Raw genomic sequence first — 19,182 nt, 5'->3', positions numbered from 1 at the left:
TTGAATCTTTATCCCGTGACCTGGAGGAGAGTGTGGCCTGTTTGCAATTGAAGATAAGAACCAGAAACCATCTGGGGCCCGTATCTGGTTTTCCTCCCTGTAAACGGAGGGAAAGGTTTTCTTCTAAGCAAATGGGAGAAGTCCTCCCCGCTTACACCTGGGCCCTGAGTCTGCTCAAATGCCAGAAAGCTGGCCTCCCAGGAGGCGGTGCCTGCCTGATTTCCATTCACTGCTGTCTACGATACAATCACAGACGCGCATCCGGAGGCGAGCTGATCTTCCCCAGGTTCCTAAGGGAGAGCCAGGCCTTCGGGCTCGGGGGCTCCAGAGCACTTCAGCCAGACCCGAGTGAGCCAAGGACGTGCATTTCAGCACGTGTCCGCTTCGGGCCCCTGGCCTGGTGCTGTGCTCAGAGCAGACGCTCTCCCTGACTGCCGACAGCTGCACCATCTCCCCAAGCGACCCCAGGCAAAAGAACCAGCTGGCCTTTCCCCTAAATGTTGCCACCACACAAAGGCATTCCGGCCCAGAGCTCCAGGACCCCCGGCCCACCTTCCTCTGTCCCCAGGTCTCGGGCAGAACCCCTTTTGACTGTCAGGGTTTGCCTTCCTCAGGCGCCTCGGTTTTGCCCACCCCTGACCAGTGTTCCTACCAGCCCATGAGCAATGGTCCAGCCCAGCCTTCCCGGGTTCCTGCCCCAGAATCCCCCTGCCGTCTCCTTTCCCAAGTATGAGAAGGCTGCCAGCTTCCAGAGAGGAGAAACGGCGGCCACAGTGTGTGCATGCCCCCCCCAGGAGAGCAACCTGGAGGCACTGAAGGTGGTCCCCTTACCGCAGCAGCTGGTCCGCAGGGCCCAGGGAAGCCGCGCTGTCCTCGGTGCCAGAACGAACACCCAACTCTGGGCCCTCTGCTGGCTGCCTGTTTATAAGTGACGTTCTGGGTTAAGCTTCTGTCAATGACTTTCCAGAATTGCCCCCTCCCTTACGGCTCAGGGGAGAGAGAGGCTGCTTGTGAGCCAATCTCCAACTCAGGACTAGACCTTGAACAGACTGTTTGAGAAAAGGCAAAAAACACAAAATCAGGTCAGGGGTGAGCTGGGAGGAGGCGGTGAAAAGCCGCTGCCCGAGGGTTCTGGCGGAAGGATTAAAGGGCAGTGTGTTTGGGTTTTACAGGGGGTGGAGGAGCAGGCCAGGGATGGAGAGCTGGGCAGGAGAGGGAACTTCTGGCCTAAGAAAAGGAGCAGAGGATCCCACGGGAGAAGAAAAAAATGAGGCATCTAATGTCCTCTTCCTGCTGAGTCCTCGGGATGTCTCAGGCTGTCCCCCTGGGAACAGGTGACATCATGGGGCCAGGAGACTAGATTCCTCACAAGGGCATATGTCACCTAGTGGCTCTTATGGGCTGTTGACCTGGTATGACTTCATTAGCAAGGGTTTTATTTTTTTAATTTAATTTTTGGCCACACTGTGCAGCTTGCCCCCGACCAAGGATTGAACCTGGGCCATGGCAGTGAAAGCGCCGAATCCTAACCACTAGACCACCAGGGAACTCCCTCAGCAAGGTTTTAAAATGCTTGCCCACACTACTGAGCCCACCCAGACCAGTTCATTTAAGGTACTGTTCTCCCAAAGACAGGGCCAATCAAGAACAGGAACAGAGCGCCCACCCACTGGGCGCCACCTGCTACCACCAAAACAAAAGACAAACCGGCCTCAGCCCTGACACGCTCTTGGAGGAAGCAGAGTCAATAACTCACTGTCCTAACACTTTGCTTGAGTCCAGAACCCAAGGTTAATTAGTCAGAGAGGGCTTTCTCTGGCTCCACGCATCTACCTGACATGGCAAGCGGTACCCAGGCAAGCTGGCGTGCTGAGCCTGCTGATGAGACGGGGCCGTGCCTGGCCCCGACGTCAGGTGGACGTCCACATCACAGGGGCCTCCGGGAGCCCACAGATTAAGTGAAAGCACAGTGGGGCAGGGAGCTTGCTCACTCCTCTAGGATCCAGATCCTGACCCACACAGGTACTTCTGTTCCACCTCTTCTCCATCTTTCTCCAGAGGTGACAACAAGTAGCCTCACGACTCCCCTCCGGCCCACCAAGGCAGGGTGAGAACCACTCCTAAACCCTGCAAATTACAGGCAGCTGGAGATCCTAGGAGATGAGGCCAGAATGACATTCCAGTGAAAGGCTCTGTCTGGGAACAGGAAAATGGTTCATCTTCTGTAAAACGGGGATTAACAACACATACCTTGCACAGTTGCTTGTGGGGACTCAAAGGATCTGGTTAGTATGAATAACCACGTTCTATTCAACAGCAGCAGGAAAGGGACCCAGAGATAACATTGGAGGATAAGGAAGGGGCTGACAGGTGGCCTGGCAGGGAAGGAGGAAGAAGTGTTCCAGGAAGAGGGAGCATTGTGACGGGGAGGCCACCTGGCTTTACGAGTTCACAAGCCATGCGTGGCTTGGTGTGGCTCGGAGACCAGTTGCCCCAACAAGGCTGGAGAGAAAGGTAGGTTCCCCACCCCTCACCTGCATCACAGAGACATGAAATCATCCTTCCTGCTGTTTGTAGTCTAAGCAGAACAGAATATCCAGCATGGGAAATTGCGGCAACTAACTTCCTATGCAGTTGTGAACCACCACCAGGGCAACCAATTACTACTACTTCAAGGTTGTCTTCTTTATCTTAGGAAACAGAAGTGGAGGAGGGGAGGAAGGGTCTGCCTCAGGTAAACTGATGGCAAAGTTCCTCACTGCTGCTCTGGTTCAGAAGGGTTGCTCGGATACAGAAACGACACTGTTGACCATGGGTGTGACAGACAGACTTCCCATCAGGGACTCCACAGAGGAAAGACATTGGTCTGCACTCGGCTCTGTGAATGGGGAAAAGTGGGCAACGAGGGGCAGATCCTGCTTCCGTCCCAAGCCTCTTGTCTTATACCACCAGAGCAGCTAGGCCCCTCTGTGGCTAATGGCCTTGGCCCCCTGTTCTTCTCTACCAAATCCAGCCACAGAGGCATTGCGAGTCTATGACTTCTATGGAGCAAAAGCAAGCAGACAGACTGTCTTCCATTTATTCAAAGAGGAAGGTCAGGTCATGTACACACTGCTATATTCAAAATGGATAACAACAAGGCCCTACTGGGTAACGCAGGGAACTCTGCTCACTGTTATGTGGCAGCCTGGATGGGAGGGAAATTTGGGGGAGAATGGATACATGTGAGTCCCGCTGCTGTTCACCTAAAACTACCACAATATAGTTAATTGGCTATACCCCAAAACAAAACAAAAAGTTTAAAGTCTGGGAAAAAAGAAAAGAGAGAGCTTATAAGGAATGCCCACCAGGTAACAGAAACAGTGCTACGTGTTATGGAGAAACCAAGATAGAAGGTGATGACCCCTGCACTTTAAGAATTCACCATGCGGAAGGTAGAGGCAAGACCTACACGTGAGCTTCCACCATCAGAGTTAATCACCATAGGATTACACCACAGGGCATGAGATCCCAAGGGCTGTTTCCAGGCCTCTGTGAGCTCTTCGTCACCCTCGGAAGGATTCAACAAACCCACCACCTTGAGACGTCAGTTCTAGGCCAATGAGCAAATGTTGACCTAACCCAACACTAGTGTTAAAGAGCCTCACAATTTCCAGGAAACCCGCACTGTCCTCCTCCTCCACAGAGCACACCGCCCCTCACCCAGTGCCGCACCCAGAGCTCTGGGAACTGTGCTGGGCTGCAGTTCCAGCACGTAATTCCCGCTTTGACTTAAAAGTTAACATGACCCTTTGAACCTTAGTTTCCTCATCTATAAAACACAGAATGTTCTGAGTCATCTTATAAAGCTGCTCTGAGAGCTTAATGAGGTCATGGGTTTTTGAAATACCTAGAGAGCCTGGCACATTAGAGATGCCCAGAAAAGTGATCCCAAGGGTCAGTCCTTGTAGTATCAGAGTTAATCCTTCTCTCTTCTCATCACGTCCTGGGGCTCAAGATAAAAGAGGCAGTGACACGGAAACAAGCCTGAAAGCCAAGAACAGAGCATCAGTCTCACGCAGGATGATGACTGGAAGGAGCCGTGAGTCAGAAAAACCCTGGTCCTCCCTCTGCTACCGTTAACAGTGTTGGGCTGAGAGTCACTTTGCATACTGGGCTTCAGTTTCTTCAACCAATTAGGCCAGGGATATTAATAACCATGCCTCCTTCACAAAGGCAGTGTGGATTTTAAAAAATAATACACCATAAAACCTTTACTGCAGTGCACTGTGCTAGGCAAGTGCCAGGTCCTATGGAGACTCAGCCTACTTGAGAGGAGAGAGTGGGGATGAGGGGTAAACAAGATAAAGGGAAATCAATACACAGTAAGACAAGTATCAAAAAGGATAAAATTCAGAGGAACAAATTAAATGAAAGAAACGCAAACTGGTTTGCGGAAAACTAAAAAAATATCACTGAAAGGCTGTAGAGACCTAATCAAAAGGAGAAACTCCTCACACTCATGGATCAGAGACTTAAGTGTTAAAATGGCAATGCTCTCCCAGTTGATCTACAGTTTCAACACCTGCCATCTCTATCAAAAACCACAGCTGACTTTATTGGAAATTGACAAGACGATTTGAAAATCCACATGAGGGTCTCTCATGAGTCCAAGGGACTCTCAAGAGTCTTCTCCAACACCACAGTTCAAAAGCATCAACTCAATTAGCCTCCAACTAATTAAAAAAAAAAAAAAAGTGATTCAAAAGCATCAACTCTTTGATGCTCAGCCTTCCTTATTGTCCAATTCTCACATCCATACATGACTACTGGAAAAACCAAAGGACTATACAGACCTTTGTCAGCAAAGTAATGTCTCTACTTTTTAGTATGTTGTCTGGGTTTGCCATAGCTTTTCTTCCAAGGAGCAAGTGTTTCATGGCTGCAGTCACCACCTGCAGTGATTTTGGAGCCCAAGAAAATAAAATTTGCCACTATTTCCACTTCTCCCCCATCTTTTTGCCACGAAGTGATGGGACTGGTTGCCATGATCTTAGTTTTTTGAATGTTGAGTTTTAAGCAGCTTTTTTACTCTCCTTTCACCCTCATCAAGAGACTCTTTAGCTCCTCTTTGCTTGATGCCATTAGAGTGGTATCATCTGCATTTCTGAGGTTGTTGATACTTCTCCCAGCAGCCTTGATTCCAGCTTGTGATTCATCCAGCCTGGCATTTTGCATGATGTATTCTTCATAGAAGTTAAATAAACAGAGAGACAATATATAGACTTGATGTACTCCTTTCCCAATTTGGAACCAGTCCATTGTTCCATGTCGGGTTCTAACTATTGCTTCTTGACCTGCATACAGGTTTCTCAGGAGACAGATAAGGAGGTCTGCTATCCCCAGTTCTTTAGGAATTTTCCACAGTTTGTTGTGATCCACACTGTTGAAAGCTTTAGCATAGTCAATGCAATAGAAGTAGATGTTTTTCTGTGATTCCCTTGCATTTTCTATGATCCAGCAGATGCTGGCAATTTGATCTCTGGCTCCTCTGCCCTTTCTAAATTCAGCTTGTACATCTGGTAGTTCTCAGTTCATGTACTGTTGAAGCCTAGCTTGAAGGATTTTGAGTACTACCTTGCTAGCATGTGAAATGAGCGCAACTGTATGGTAGTTTGAACATTCTTTGGCATTGACTTTCTTTGGGATTGGGATGAAAACTGACCTTTCCCAGTCCTGTGGCCATTACTGAGTTTTCCAAATTTGCTGGCATACTGAGTGCAGCATTTTCACAGCATCATCTTTTAGGATTTTAAATAGCTCAAATGGTCCACATAAAAGAACTCTTTAAAAAGATAAAATCCGTGCAGACCTCAGACCATACATCACGGAAGGAAGAATAACGGAGAAGGAGATAAGGGATTACATTTCGAAAGAGACCTTATTCTACATTTGTGGTCCACCTCCCATGACAGACTTCTTCTCCAAGGAGCTGGAGAGCAGCCGCGTCCCCAGAGAGCACATCTGCTTGAGAAGTGGTGGTAGGGGTGGGCGGGGCCGGGAGAAGGAGGCAGACAGAGGTCCCCAAGGCCTGACACTCAGGATGCTCTGTGGTTCGGGCCCATGATTTACCTCTGCCCACTCTTACTTTTTAAGGCTGTGGACTCTGCCCAGTTGGAGAAACAAGAAAAATCAGCTGACTTAAATGATAAACTTGTTGCAAAAACTTTGTTAATTAAACTGATTTTTACTAAAAAAAAATAAATAAATAAAATCCACATTTAAATGCAAAGGAACTAGAACAGCCAAATTAATAATAATAATGAAACAGCACTTAATTGAAGGACTCACACTTGCCAATTTCAAAACCTACTACAAGGTTATAGTAATCGGAAACAGTGTGGTACTGGGATATGGATAGACATAGATAAGTGGAACAGAAATGAGGATCCAGAAGACTCACATTTACAGTCAACTGATCTTCAACAGGGTATCAAGACAATTCAACAAATGGTGCTGGGACACCTAGATATATAGATGCAAAAGCATGAAACTGCACCCCTATCTCACACCATCTACAGAAACTCACACAAAATGAATCAAAGACTTAAAATTAAGGTCTAAAACTGTAAAAATCTTAGAATAAAATATAAATCCTTGTGGCTTTGGGTTAGGCAATGGCTTCTTGGCTATGACAGCAAAAGCAGAAGCAATCAAAAATAAATAAATAAATAAACTGGCTTTGTCAAAATGAAACGTTTGTGCTTTCAAGGACCCCAGCAAGAAAGTGAAAAAGACAAACCACAGAATGGGAGAAGAGTTTTATAAATCATATAATCTGATAAGGGTCTAATATCCAGGATATATAAAGAACTCTCATAACTCAAAACAAAAACAACACAACTAAAAATGGGCAACAGATTTGGATATACATTTCTCCAAAGGAGACATACAAATGGGCGGTAAGCATAAGAAAATATGCTTAATATAATTAGTCTTAGAAAATGCAAAAGGGAGTAGTTTCCTTTTTTAGGAAGTAATATTTTTCATATTCTAGAACTAACATCAAAAAAAGATGTCCTTTTCATGAAAGGGAACTGGAATGCAGAAGCAGGAAGTCAAGACATACCTGGAGTAATAGGCAAGTTCGGCCTTGGAGTACAAAATGAAGCAGGGCAAAGGCTAACAGTTTTTGCCAAGAGAACGCACTAGTTGTAGCAAACACCCTCTTCCAACAACACGAGACGACTTTACACAAGAATATCACCAGATGGTCAATATCGGTGAAATCAGACTGAAATCATACTGATTATATTCTTTGCAGCCGAAGATGGAGAAGCTCTATACAGTCAGCAAAAACAAGACTGGCAGCTGACTGTGGCTCAGATCATGAACTCGTTTTTTATTGCAAAATTCAGACTTAAATTGAAGAAAGTAGGGAAAACCACTAGCCCATTCAGGTATGACCTAAATCAAATCCCTTACGATTATATAGTGAAGTGACAAATAGATTCAAGGGATTAGATATGATAGAGTGTCTGAATAACTATGGACAGAGGTTCATAACACTGTACAGGAGGTGGTGATCAAAATCATTCCCAAGAAAAAGAAATGCAAAAAGGCAAAATGGTTGTCTGAGGAGGCCTTACAAATAGCTGAGAAAAGAAGAGAAGCAAAGGCAAAGGAGAAAAGGGAAGACATATTCATCTGAATACAGAGTTCCAAAGAATAACAAAGATAAATAAGAAAAACTTCCTAAGTGAACAATGCAAAGAAATGGAGGAAAACAATAGAATGGGAAAGACTAGACATCTCTTCAAGGAAATTAGAGATACCATGGACTATTTCATGCAAAGATGGGCACAATAAAGGACAGAAATGGTATGGACCTAACAGAAGCAGAAGAGATTAAGAAGAGGTGGCAAGAATACACAGAAGAACTATACAAAAAAGATCTTCATGACCCAGATAACCCCGATGGTGTGATCACTCACCTAGAGCCAGACATCTTGGACTACAAAGTCAAGTGGGCTTCAGGAAGCATCACTACAAACAAAGCTAGTGGAGGTGATGGAATTCCAGCTGAGTTATATAAAATTGTAAAAGATGATGCTGTGAAGGTGCTGCACTCAACAAGCCAGCAAATTTGGAAAACTCAGCAGTGGCTACAGGACTGGAAAAGATCAGTTTTCATTCCAATCCCAAAGAAAAGCAATGCTAAAGAATGTTCAAACTATGGTACAATTGCATTCATTTCACATACTAGCAAGGTAATGCTCAAAATTCTCCAAGCTAGGCTTCATCAGAAAGTGAACTGAGAAATTCCAGGTGTTCACGCTGGATTTAGAAAAGGCAGAGGGACCAGAAATCAAATTGCCAACATCTGTTGGATCATAGAAAAAGCAAGAGAATTCCAAAAAGCATCTACTTCTGCTTCACTGACTATGCTAATGAGCCGACTCATTAGAAATGACCCTGATGCTGGGAACGACTGAAGTCAGGAGAAAGGGACGACAGAGGATGAGATGGTTGGATGGCATCACCACCTCAATGGATGTGAGTTTGAGCAAGCTCCGGGAGATAATGAGGGACAGGGAAGCCTGGCGTGCTGCAGTCCATGGGGTTGCAAAGAGTCGGACATTACTGAGCGACTCAACAACAACAACAGCAATATTTTCATAGCTTTTTCAGACAATTGTGGATACCACTGTTTGGTACTATATCAAAACTTGACAAATACTAAATTATAGTGTGAAATATGAAACCCTATGAACTTTACTCTACTGTTATGTTAAAATCCATTGGCCTTTCTTAAGTTCCAAGTGCACCTCTTCCCAACATGATTTTGTAACTTCATATCCTGGTCATTTGGAAATTATCAGTTTACTGAGTTATGCTGATCTTCAAGATGTTGACACACTTTATAATAAAATGCCAAGATGTCATAGGTGTCATATCACCAATCTAATCAGATAACTTTTAAGTACTGAGAAGCTGTCAAGCTCAAGAGGATGGATATAAACTTTCCAAAATTCTAATTTTGGCTTGAAAGCTCTAATTTTACCATTGGCAACAAACACTGTTAGTTGTTTTCTTTAAAGCAACAGGCTCACTACATTCATTTTCAAGAGAAAGTTTGTCAGGTACCCAAGTCTGAATAACCATGGCTACTAGTTATTTGCAAGTAAAAATAGCATCTCCTGGAAAAAGGGGTTTTTGAGTTCAGCTTGTAACTCAAAAACCCCAGAAGTGCTTTCCCTCGAGCCAACCAATACAGTTCATTTACTTCCCATCTCAACACACAGAATGTCAAAGACCTGCACACAAGCAAACAGAGTTAATAAAATGTGTTCATTTTACTGCTTCAACATGACCAGTCTTAACTGAAGCTGGCTCTTTTTTTTTTTTGGCCATGCCACATTGCACATGGGATCTTAGTTCTCTAACCAGCGATCAAACCCGCACCCTCTGCATTGAAAATGCAAAGCCTTAACCACTGGATCGTCAGGGAAGTCCCGTAAGCTGGCTCTTTTGAACTGTAAGTGTATGGAGGTGAAGAGACCCACCCCAATTCCTCTGAAGCCACCAGCCATTTTGCCCACCAGCCAGCCATTTTGCCCACCATTTCTTATGCACCATTGGTGCAAACGTGAACACAGTGGAAAAAGCAAGTAATTTCCTAGTATTATGTGAAAATCTAGTTTATATGAAATCAGGGGCCCCCTTGAGGACCTCCAGGGACCCGGGGATCCCACTTGAGGAACCACTGGTCTAGGAGGCCACTCCCTGTGGACTGAGAGAAGGAAAAACAACTTTAAAATAAAGCAAACAGGATTCTTCACTTTGTGACAGAGGAGGTAGTGGAGGCAAGCGCAGAACAGGCTGTGATTGCCGCACTGGGTCAGGGCAGGTGGGCTGACCTCAGCACCCTATATTCGACAGGCTTAAAGGGCCAAAGGGTTTCAGCTAAGCAGATCACTTCCTGTAGTTTCAAAGTCTTATAGACAAACTCTCTGCTTGTTTTCTCTTGGCCCCAGGCCGCCTTTCCATTCCTTTGCTCTCAGCACAAAAGAGGCCTCTTCAGTCTCAGGATTGTTCTCCAGCTCAGCACTAGACTGGGTGAAGCAGAATGCGTGTGGCTGGGGAAGGATGGCAGGAGGCAAAGAAGAAAGACAAGAGGGCAGCATCACCATGACTCTGCCCAGCTGCCCCGAGTCTCAGTTTACCTGGCAGGGGGGCGGGGGCCTTCCTACCAATTCTCTGCATTCCCACCACAGCCCCTTCCTGCCAGTCAGAGCTAGCCTAGATTCTTACCAACCAGCCCCTTAGGTCAATGTGAACAGAAGGGTTTTTCCCCTTTTTGTTTCTCCAAACTAAGGTCTCTTGGTAGGAAAGGCCCCCCTCTCAGCACCTGAGCTATCAGCTCCCACCAGGCAGCAACCAACACAAGACTCCATGTTGGCTCAAAGCCGTATCCCCCAGGATCCCAGTAAAACAATGTGAAGTCAGGATGGGAACGGATTTCTCATTTGTGACTAGACTGTTACAACTGCAGCGGCAGAAAAGCCGCTGGCCGGGGAGCTGAAAGAAAACAGAGTGCCATTCAGGCCCGAGGGACAAACAATGGGCCCTTCTCCTATTTTCCAATCCAGGAAGCTAAACAGAGTGGAAGCCCTAAGGGGTAGCCCCTGAATAGGGCTGCCTAGGATATGTGGAGTCCCAGGCAAATACTTGGAGGGGTTGGGGGAATCCCCACATCTATATAAAAAGCTTGAGTCACTCAAAACCAGTGTGTCAACACCATTTTGGCCATGCAACCTAACACAATTCTACATAAGAAATACCGTGGCCACCAGTGGAAGCGGCCCTCCTGGAATGGAGACTGGCCTTCGGGCCCAGGACAACCCCACGGGACAGCCGGGGGACCCTGCACAGGGCAGAGGGTTGAGAGCACCCCAAAGGGACCGATGTGGATCCCAGTCTGGGTTCGGAATGTTACCTTATGGAGAACAATTCCTTGAGAGGCACTGGGCCAAGTACTAAGGCTTCCGTGACAAATATCCCAAAGTCTCTGCTAAAGAAACAGAGAAGGCCTTCAGGTGGAATGGCCCCCTGCTCCTCGCTGGAGTCACAGCAGGGAACCAGAAGGACACCCTGATCTCCTGTTCTCAGGGAGACGGAAGGCCAGCCGCTGTGTAACTGCAGCCTGGATGTAAGGAGAGTACCTTCACCCGATACCATGCCAACGATACCGTGAGCTGGTTAGGAGCAGCACCACCCGGGGTCCTAGGGTGCGCGGGAAGGTAAGGGGCTCACCTGGCAGACAGATCCGTAATCTCGCCAGAGAGGGGGCGTGGCTCCAGCCAAGGAGGGCGTGGCTGCCATAGCTCCTCCCACCCCCACTCGGGTTCCCTGAAAGAGTTTGAGCCCTGAAACCTGCCCACCGTTCCCTGTGTTCTGCCAAGATCCGCACCCAGCCGCTGCCTGCTGGGAAGCAGATAACAGCCCAGCGTGGGAGGCTCCGCCTGGCCCTCTCGGGTGAAGGTACTCTCCTTACATCCATGCTGCAGTTCCACAGCAGCTGGCCTGTCAGTCTCCCTGAGGACAGGAGATCAGGGTCGTCTTTCTGGTTCCCTGCTGTGACTCCAGTGAGCAGCAAGGGGCCAAGAAGAGGGTGAGCGCTCAGTAAATGGTTGGGTAACAAGTGCAAGTGCCTCTCAGCTACACAGTGGCCCCTGCAGCTGGGGCTAGCTGCTGACACTCAGGGCCCAGTGCAGGGGACCTCCCCTCCATGGGGGCTGGTGGGAAAGGGGCAGTAGGCCTCAGCTGGCCTCATGGGGGACAATTCTTTGAGAGGCACCGGCCAGGTTCTGAGGCTTCCATGATAAATATGCTGACGTCTCATCCTAAAGCAGTCGAGTGAGTGATCAGGTGGGATTTCCTGACCTTGAGGAGCGAGCACAGGGGAGGGGGAAGGATGGTTCTGGTCCAAGACCCCAGATTCAGGTCACTCTCTTTTCTCGGCCCTCACCTAGGCACCAGCTATTGCTTCATCTGTCAGCATTTCAAGCTAAGTGCTAACTACCCGTCCTCCCCATAGCAGCTCAGTCTCTCCCTAAATGCTCTCATACCAGCACCCATCCACCTCTGCTCCAGTAGCTCGCTCCTCATCCCCTAAACACATCAACCAGCACAGCTTTTAGCCACAGATTCTGCTAGAACTCCCTCTACTGCCGGTGGGACAGACTAAAACCGACGAGCTTTCTGAGGGGCCCAGACCACCTCCTTCGCTCTCCCGGCAGTGCCCAGGCTTTCTGTGCATGGGCCCCGCTTTACAGGGAAGGCACCCAGATCTCATTCGCTGAATTCTTCCTGAGTGCCTCCACCATCCCACCCAGCCCACTGTCTTTTCCTGGCGATGGTTCATGGCCAGGTTCATGGCTATGGATGGAAGACCTGTTCTGCTGGTTGCCAAGCACATTTATTCATGAAGTCTGTGCTCCAAAGATGGTTAAGTGAAGCCTGACACCCCAACTGATGTGGCTGGTCAGGGGCAGCAAGTAGCTCCCTGCACAGCCAGGCCTGAGACCATGGCTTACTCATCCTGGCATCCCAAACCCAGCAGAGCAGGAACCTGGGCAGGCACTGGCTAAATGTTTAGAGGACAAATAAACCCTGAAGGAAGAGAAACATGGCACTCTGAATGTACGGGAGGCGTGGTGGCAGGGCACCAGGATCCCAGGCCTGGTTCTTTGTGACCTCAGGCAAACCATCTGCAAAATGAGCTCCCTGACCCCCTGAGCAATGTAATGGGTTTGCTTACAGTAAAGGCCAACTCAAACCAGTGTAGATTTCCAGAGATGGCCCCTCCCCTTTTCCTACCTGGGATAAGGAGTTCCAGGATGTGGAAAATTGATAAGCCAAGCAAAGAGGTCAGGTCTGAAATTCCAGAAGTAAGCTCCAAGGAAAACAGGAACCAGGCCTGCGAGGACTGACCACATTTTCTAGCGGTCGATGTGTTTGTTGCTTTGTACATTGTTCTCGGGCTTTGTCTGGTATGTCTGTGTTTTGCCTAAGCTAGACCTAAGCTTCAGAGTAATCTAACACCTACATAAATGCATGTCAACTGCTCTGAAATAAGGAAGTTGCTGACAAAAGGAAAGGGAAAGCTGTTGGCATTTTGTATAACCAGGGAAAGATGATTTTTCTGGCCTGAACTTGGGTGACCTGGGGCACCTCAGCCCCCACCCCCACCCCCGCCTCAGCCTTCCGGGCAACAGCAGTACTCACAGCCCAGGGCGGAACGGGGGGAAGGTTGGTGGAAGGGCTGCCAAGAGCCTGAGATGGTCTGAGGACCTTCTGCTACAGGGAGGGGAGAAACTGGAATACTGGCAGCTCGCCCCTAAGTTAGCAGGTGTTCCTGTCCACCGTTGAGCGCCCAGCCTCCTCTGCAAAATCTTGACTCAAAATGTCCCAGTCTCTAAAGCCTGTGAGCTCTCTAGGTGGTAAGGAAAACAGCAAGTAAAATCTTCTTTCCTCCTCCTGAGTACTTCTCCATTAAAGGAAAATTCACGTGAAGGCAATCAGAACTCCTGTCTCCACCTGCAGCTCCTGCAGAAGGGAGGTAAATAAACCACCAGGCCTGAGTCTACGAGAGTCTGCTCTGCTGCTAACCCTTCTAGTCTCTTTTGGGGATGGAGAGATGTGATGGGTGAGAAGACGAGAGGCCAGAGAACAAATAAAAGAGGATGAATAAAAGGCTTCCCCGCCCCCTAAGCCTCCACATGTTCTGCCCACCCTGGCCTCAGAGCAGAGCCCCTGCCACGTGGAGAGCGCCCAGGACAAGAGGAGGGCAACACTCGGGCCTTCTTCCTGAAGCTCTCCGGTCCAGAAGCACCTCTAACACAGCAGTTCAGAGAGGAGAGAGGTCGAGCCCTGCAAGCCTCCAGCACTCACAGAAACCAGAGAGCTTCGGGAGAGTCCCTGGGAAAGACTCAGACAATGCTGGCATCATGGGCCCAAGTGGACTGTTTCAAGCCACCAAGTAAAATAAATGAATGGCGGGACTTCCCCGGTGGTACAGTGGCTAAGACTCTGAGCTCCCAATGCAGGGGCCTGGGTTCTGTTCCTGGTTGAGACACTAGACTCCTCATGTGCAATGAAGATCCTTGTGCCCCAGCTAACACGGGGAGCAGCCAAAACAAAAACAAAACTGCTAACCCTTCAACAAATAAATAAATGGAGACCCTTTTCCTATTTTCAGATTCTCCCTTCACTGACAACCCTTCAAGAGCATCTTTGCAGAACCCTGGATGAATCCTTCCTGTGCGCAGTCAGGGACTCTCCAGAGACCTCCAAGATCTGGACAAGGTGGGAAGGAAGGAGGAGCCGTTGCCTGGGGGGAGGAGCGTGGGGTGGGGGGACAAGGTAGGGACAACAGCCCAATGGGCTCCCGGCCAGAGGCAGTGGACGGGCCGATGCTGAGGGTTACTGCTAGCAGCACACAGAGGGAGGGGGAGGGAGGTCCTAACTCCCGTCACCTAGGAAACAGTGAGACCTGACGGTGAGGAGCCTGGTCCCTGCTCCTTCTTGAGTTGAGGTCAAAACTGAAATCTAGGCCTCAGCCCTTTGGGGAAGGGCTGTGTCACTCACGAGGAAAATGAGTTTATAAACAGGCATTAGGTCAAAGGCAGATCGGTGACCCAAACTTCCGCATGTGATACTGGTTTGACCACATCAGACACAGCCGTGAGGACGTAGGTTACCACAGTGCCTGGTGCTAGTTGAATGAATTCGGATTGAGGCTGGTTCTGTCTGGAATAGTCAGAGTAGCAGAGGCAGAAAGAAGGTGTGGGTGCAAAATTATCAGGGACAACTAAGCTTATTTTCCCATGGAGCCAGGATCTCCCACGGCCCTAGGCCCCGAGCTGGGGCAGAGAGTGAAGGGCAGGGAGGAGGGGGAGACGCAAGGGAGAGGTGCTCTCGGACTCCACCTGCCAACAAGATGAACCCCAGCTGGCTCAGGAGACGCCCTGAAGAGAGGTGCCCAGCTGCACACCCACCGGGCCGTCAGCCCCAGCTCTCGGAATACGGGGCTGGGACAAGTACAGGGGACTGGCAGAAATGGCACGGACCTAAAACCGCGTGCATGAAGTGGCGGTCACCAGAAGGCCTGTCTCCCAGGGACCTATTTGCAGCTTCAGAAAAGGCACAGGGCTAAGCTTCCTGTCAATCCTGGGCCTCTCAGAGCCCCTCCTGTCTTCACCCCACCCTCCAATAGGCAGCCTCGCCCAACTGGCTGTCTTCCTTCTACCTGGGTCAGAATTCCGATCTCCTCAGGGAATGGCCTTGGGCTCACATTTACTTTGCTCAGTGCAGAGAAATGAGATAGAGGAAATGTGGGCAGGATGCCTCGTACTGAATCCTTGGTATGACTGCCCCCCACCTGCATCCATTTATACACCTGTCTCCTCTGCTTCTGAGGAAGACAACCCCCAGGGCATCGAGGAGTGTGATGAGGAACCTAGCTGGAAACCTCAGCGGCTTGCTAAGAAAATTTCTCCCCTCCATTTCTTCAAGCCTTTGGGCAGGATTATCTTTATCTTTGTTACAGCCTTAAAGAAGCATTCCAGAAAGGAAACAAAAGCAAAAGAGAACAGAGGCCAAGGATGATCTTGTAAGAGATGAGGACCAGGATGTCTGAGCAGAGAACCCTGCTTTAGGACCCCAGGCATCACTCAGAAGCGGGGGCTTGGGGAGAGGGGAAAGAAAAGGAAGCCCCAGGCTTTGTGAAGGACGCAAAGGACAGCAATGATCAAGGGAAACACACCACGCGCAGCACGCCGCGGCAGGGTCTGTTTTGTCTGCTGGCAGTGCCCAGCACCAGGGCACGGCTTGGGTAACGGGCAGAGAGGCGAGTCTGAACCTGGGCTCTGCCACTTCGTGGCTGGACAACTTTGGGCAAGTAGTTCACCCCCTGGAGCCCCAGTTGCCTGAAGGTAACACCTTCTTACCTCCAGAACAGAGCAGAGTGGAATGAATGGAGCTGCCATTACTATTTTACTGTTGTATTCTTTTATATAAATTGAGTTCTAAATGAGGAAAAAAAAAAATCAACCCGCAGATACAAATCACCCGAGAATTCTGACCTCATTTTGCCCACACTTAGGACCTCTCCCTGAGTTTTAGCCTGACAAGGCTCCACAAAGAGAATGTTACCTCCCCCTACCATCACTCACAAAGAGGGTTGTTCCCTAACCCACAGCTCTGTTAAATAGGAAAAAAAGAGACGCACCATCTCCTTAATTAAAATTTCTCTGTGCTTGTGAATGAGGTTGGGGGTCCTTTTGTCTGCATAAAGCCCACCCAGCATCTACAATCCCAGAACAGACTTTCTGAAGAAAAAGGACCTCAGACAGTATTAATTGAACTCAGAGGGGAGAGGACAGAAATAGGCTTTGAGGCTTGAAATCTAAATAAACAGAATAATGACAAGGAAACAGAGGTGGCTACAGAGGGATGTATTTTCATTCAAAAAACAACTGCTTCATCCTACGATTAAAACGTTCTCTTGGTCACCAGCTCAGGTAGGAAGAGCAGCGGCCATCAGCTCTGCTGGCCTTGCATCTACACCTCCAGGGAGAAGCGCCTGGTCTTCTCCGCTCTACCCTTTCACCTCCTGTCTCTGGCCCACATTCCCACCTGGCTGCAGGTGACATGGGCATGAATCGTTTACTGTCCCCAGGAAGCCGAGAGCCACTGGCCTCTCCATCACTGAGACCTGTTAGTTTCATTCCACGTCCTGGGCTTTTCCCCCTCACTCTGAGGAACTGTCCTGCCCAAGTTTGCTGTTAGCTACAGAGAGTGTTTCAGACAAGGATGCAGAGAGTATGACAGCATCCTTACTCCTGGAAAATAACCCCCAAGAGAAAAGCAAGGCACAGGTCAATGGCGTCAGCTTCACAGACAGAATGGCCGGCCAGTGCTACCAGGTCTCACCTCGAGGTTGCTGGGCTACAAGTGCAACGGGGCAAGGGGGCCAGCTACCACCAGGCAACAAGAAGGCAGACCGGTGAGCGTCTCTGCCGTGCACAGAGGGCAAAGGAGACGTCTTAGAAGTCTGCTGCTTCCTTTCTGCAAGAGCTATGTCATAGATGAATGTTTTAAATGGGTCACAGAAAAGCACACAGTTTGGAATTCAGAAAATGACGAGGCCAAAAAAAAAAAAGACAGAATGAAAAAAGTTAGGAATTAAAGGGGTGTTGACTTAGCAGAACAAATGGCTAACACTATTCTCCCTTCTTATTTGCAAACAAGATAGACGAGATATTTGGACAAGAGGCACATCGCATCCTAGGCTCCTGTCTTGGAGAAGGTGACTGAGAAGTTCTGGCAGGAAATGATGAAAGCCAAGCAAACTCCAGATTCGGGGAAGATGGTGAAAACAACAATAGGGCAAAGAGATTTCAAAAACGAAGCTCCTGGGCTTCCCCAGTGGCTCAGTGGTAAAGAACCCTCCTGCCGATGCAGGAGACCGGGTTTGATCTCTGGTCCAGGAAGATCCCACATGCCGCGGACCAACTAAGCCCATGCATTACAACTACCGAGTCCATGCTCTAAAGCCCAGAAGCCACAACTACTGAGCCCAGATGTTTGAACTGCCGAAGCTGACACACCTAGAGCCCGTGCTCCACCACAGGAGAAGCCACTGCAATGAGAAGCCCGTGGACCTCAGCAAGAGAGCAGGCCCAGCTCACCGCACCTAGAGAGAAGCCCTCACAGCAATGAAGACCCAGCGCAGCCATAAACAAACAAATAGAAACACTTTTTTAAAAAGCAGCAGCTCCTTTGCAGATATATGGAATTGCTTTGAGGCTTCTAAAAGCTAAACGCCACAGTCCAGGCAAGACCATGATATGAATTTCTTATCATTGGATACTACCTTTGTGATCAGAAAAGGCAAGCCAGGAAAAAAATTATACACAGCTTACAAATGTAACGTGTAGAGTTCTTACTGAAAGGCACATACTTTAGGGGATGTATTTTGAAACAATCTGGAACAATAGGTAATTATAGCTAACCTGCAACTGCCCACACTAATGAAATGGGAATAGCAAGCATAGGTAGTTCAACAAATATTTACAGCATACTTCTTAAGCGCCTGGCAAGGTAGGGGAAGTAGAATTTTTTTTAAAAAAATTGTATTGAATCATGGTGAATTGATATACTCAGAAACAGTACATGACCAAAGAGAACTGTTTAGCACGTGGGCCTGAAAATGTACATAAAAAGTGAGTACAAGCATGTATAAAACATACAGGTACACTGACAAACAGCAGAAATCAGTCTAATGTGACGGGAATACACTTTCAGTTTGCTACTTTAGAACTGTTCCTTAGTTTTCTGTCACTATTTTAACCACTTTAAAGTATACACCTCAGTGGTTTTTAGTACATTCAAAAGGTTGTGCCACCGTCAGCACCAGTTCCAGAACACACTCATCACCCACAAAGAAACCTGGCACCATCTGCCCCATTCTCCCCACCTCCCCACCTCCTGGCAACCACCCGTCTCCTTGCTGTCTCTATAAATTTGCCTATTCTGGACATTTCATATAAATGTCATACAGTATGTAGCCTGTTGTGTCTGATCTCTTTAATGTAGCATAATGTTTTCATGTTCATCCATGGTTGTAACATGTATCATTCCTTTTTCTGGCTGAATACCATTCCATCAGTTCTGGATAGACCACATTTGTTTATCCACTCATCAACTGATAAACATCCAGGTTGTTTACACTTTTGGGCTATTATGAATAATGCTACTATGAATGTTCGTGCATACGTGACATTTTAAAATACATTTTAAAGACATATTAACCATCCAGGCTGGCCTCCCTAGTTGTGCTTTAATTAAGTCAATAACTTGAACCCAATAGTCTGACTCCAGAGTTTGGCTCACAATCACTCCTTCATTTTCATTCTCTGATGTGGAAGGTAACAGCAATCCACAAATGGGCTAGCTGGCAGAGGAAAGCCTCTGAAATTTAAAAGCCATTGTCAGCAATCTACAAACAGGAAGAACCACAGCACGGATAGAAAACCACTTGATTGTACTCCTTCCTGTCCCCACGACCCCAAACTCCACAGGCTGACCTTTTAGGTCCTCTGATAAAGCAACGATGCTGTTATGTGCATTCATGCT

At 48.1% G+C, this 19,182-nt stretch overlaps 1 protein-coding gene and 1 long non-coding RNA gene across 6 annotated transcripts in view; one reads left to right on the top strand and one right to left on the bottom strand.

The window, feature by feature from the left end:
• Positions 1-19,182, bottom strand: part of PC (pyruvate carboxylase) — a 101,658-nt gene that overhangs the window by 54,135 nt on the left and 28,341 nt on the right. The window contains exon 1 of one of the 5 annotated variants that reach the window (XM_043925498.1): positions 11,296-11,314. The exons of 3 other annotated variants lie outside the window; for them this stretch is intronic. The gene's annotated coding sequence lies outside the window, so the exon portion shown is untranslated. Of the gene's footprint in view, positions 1-831; positions 919-11,295; positions 11,315-19,182 lie in introns of those variants that run through there. One more of the 5 variants, XM_043925517.1, reaches the window with a different exon arrangement.
• LOC122708921 lies at positions 11,410-17,424 on the top strand. Its single transcript, XR_006345355.1, has 3 exons — positions 11,410-11,653; positions 14,243-14,349; positions 17,296-17,424. It is a non-coding gene; the product is annotated as an uncharacterized LOC122708921 (long non-coding RNA).

This window comes from Cervus elaphus, chromosome 2 (genome assembly GCF_910594005.1).
Source record: "Cervus elaphus chromosome 2, mCerEla1.1, whole genome shotgun sequence".
Lineage (NCBI taxonomy): Eukaryota > Metazoa > Chordata > Mammalia > Artiodactyla > Cervidae > Cervus > Cervus elaphus.
This window is presented reverse-complemented; position numbering and strand designations above follow the sequence as displayed.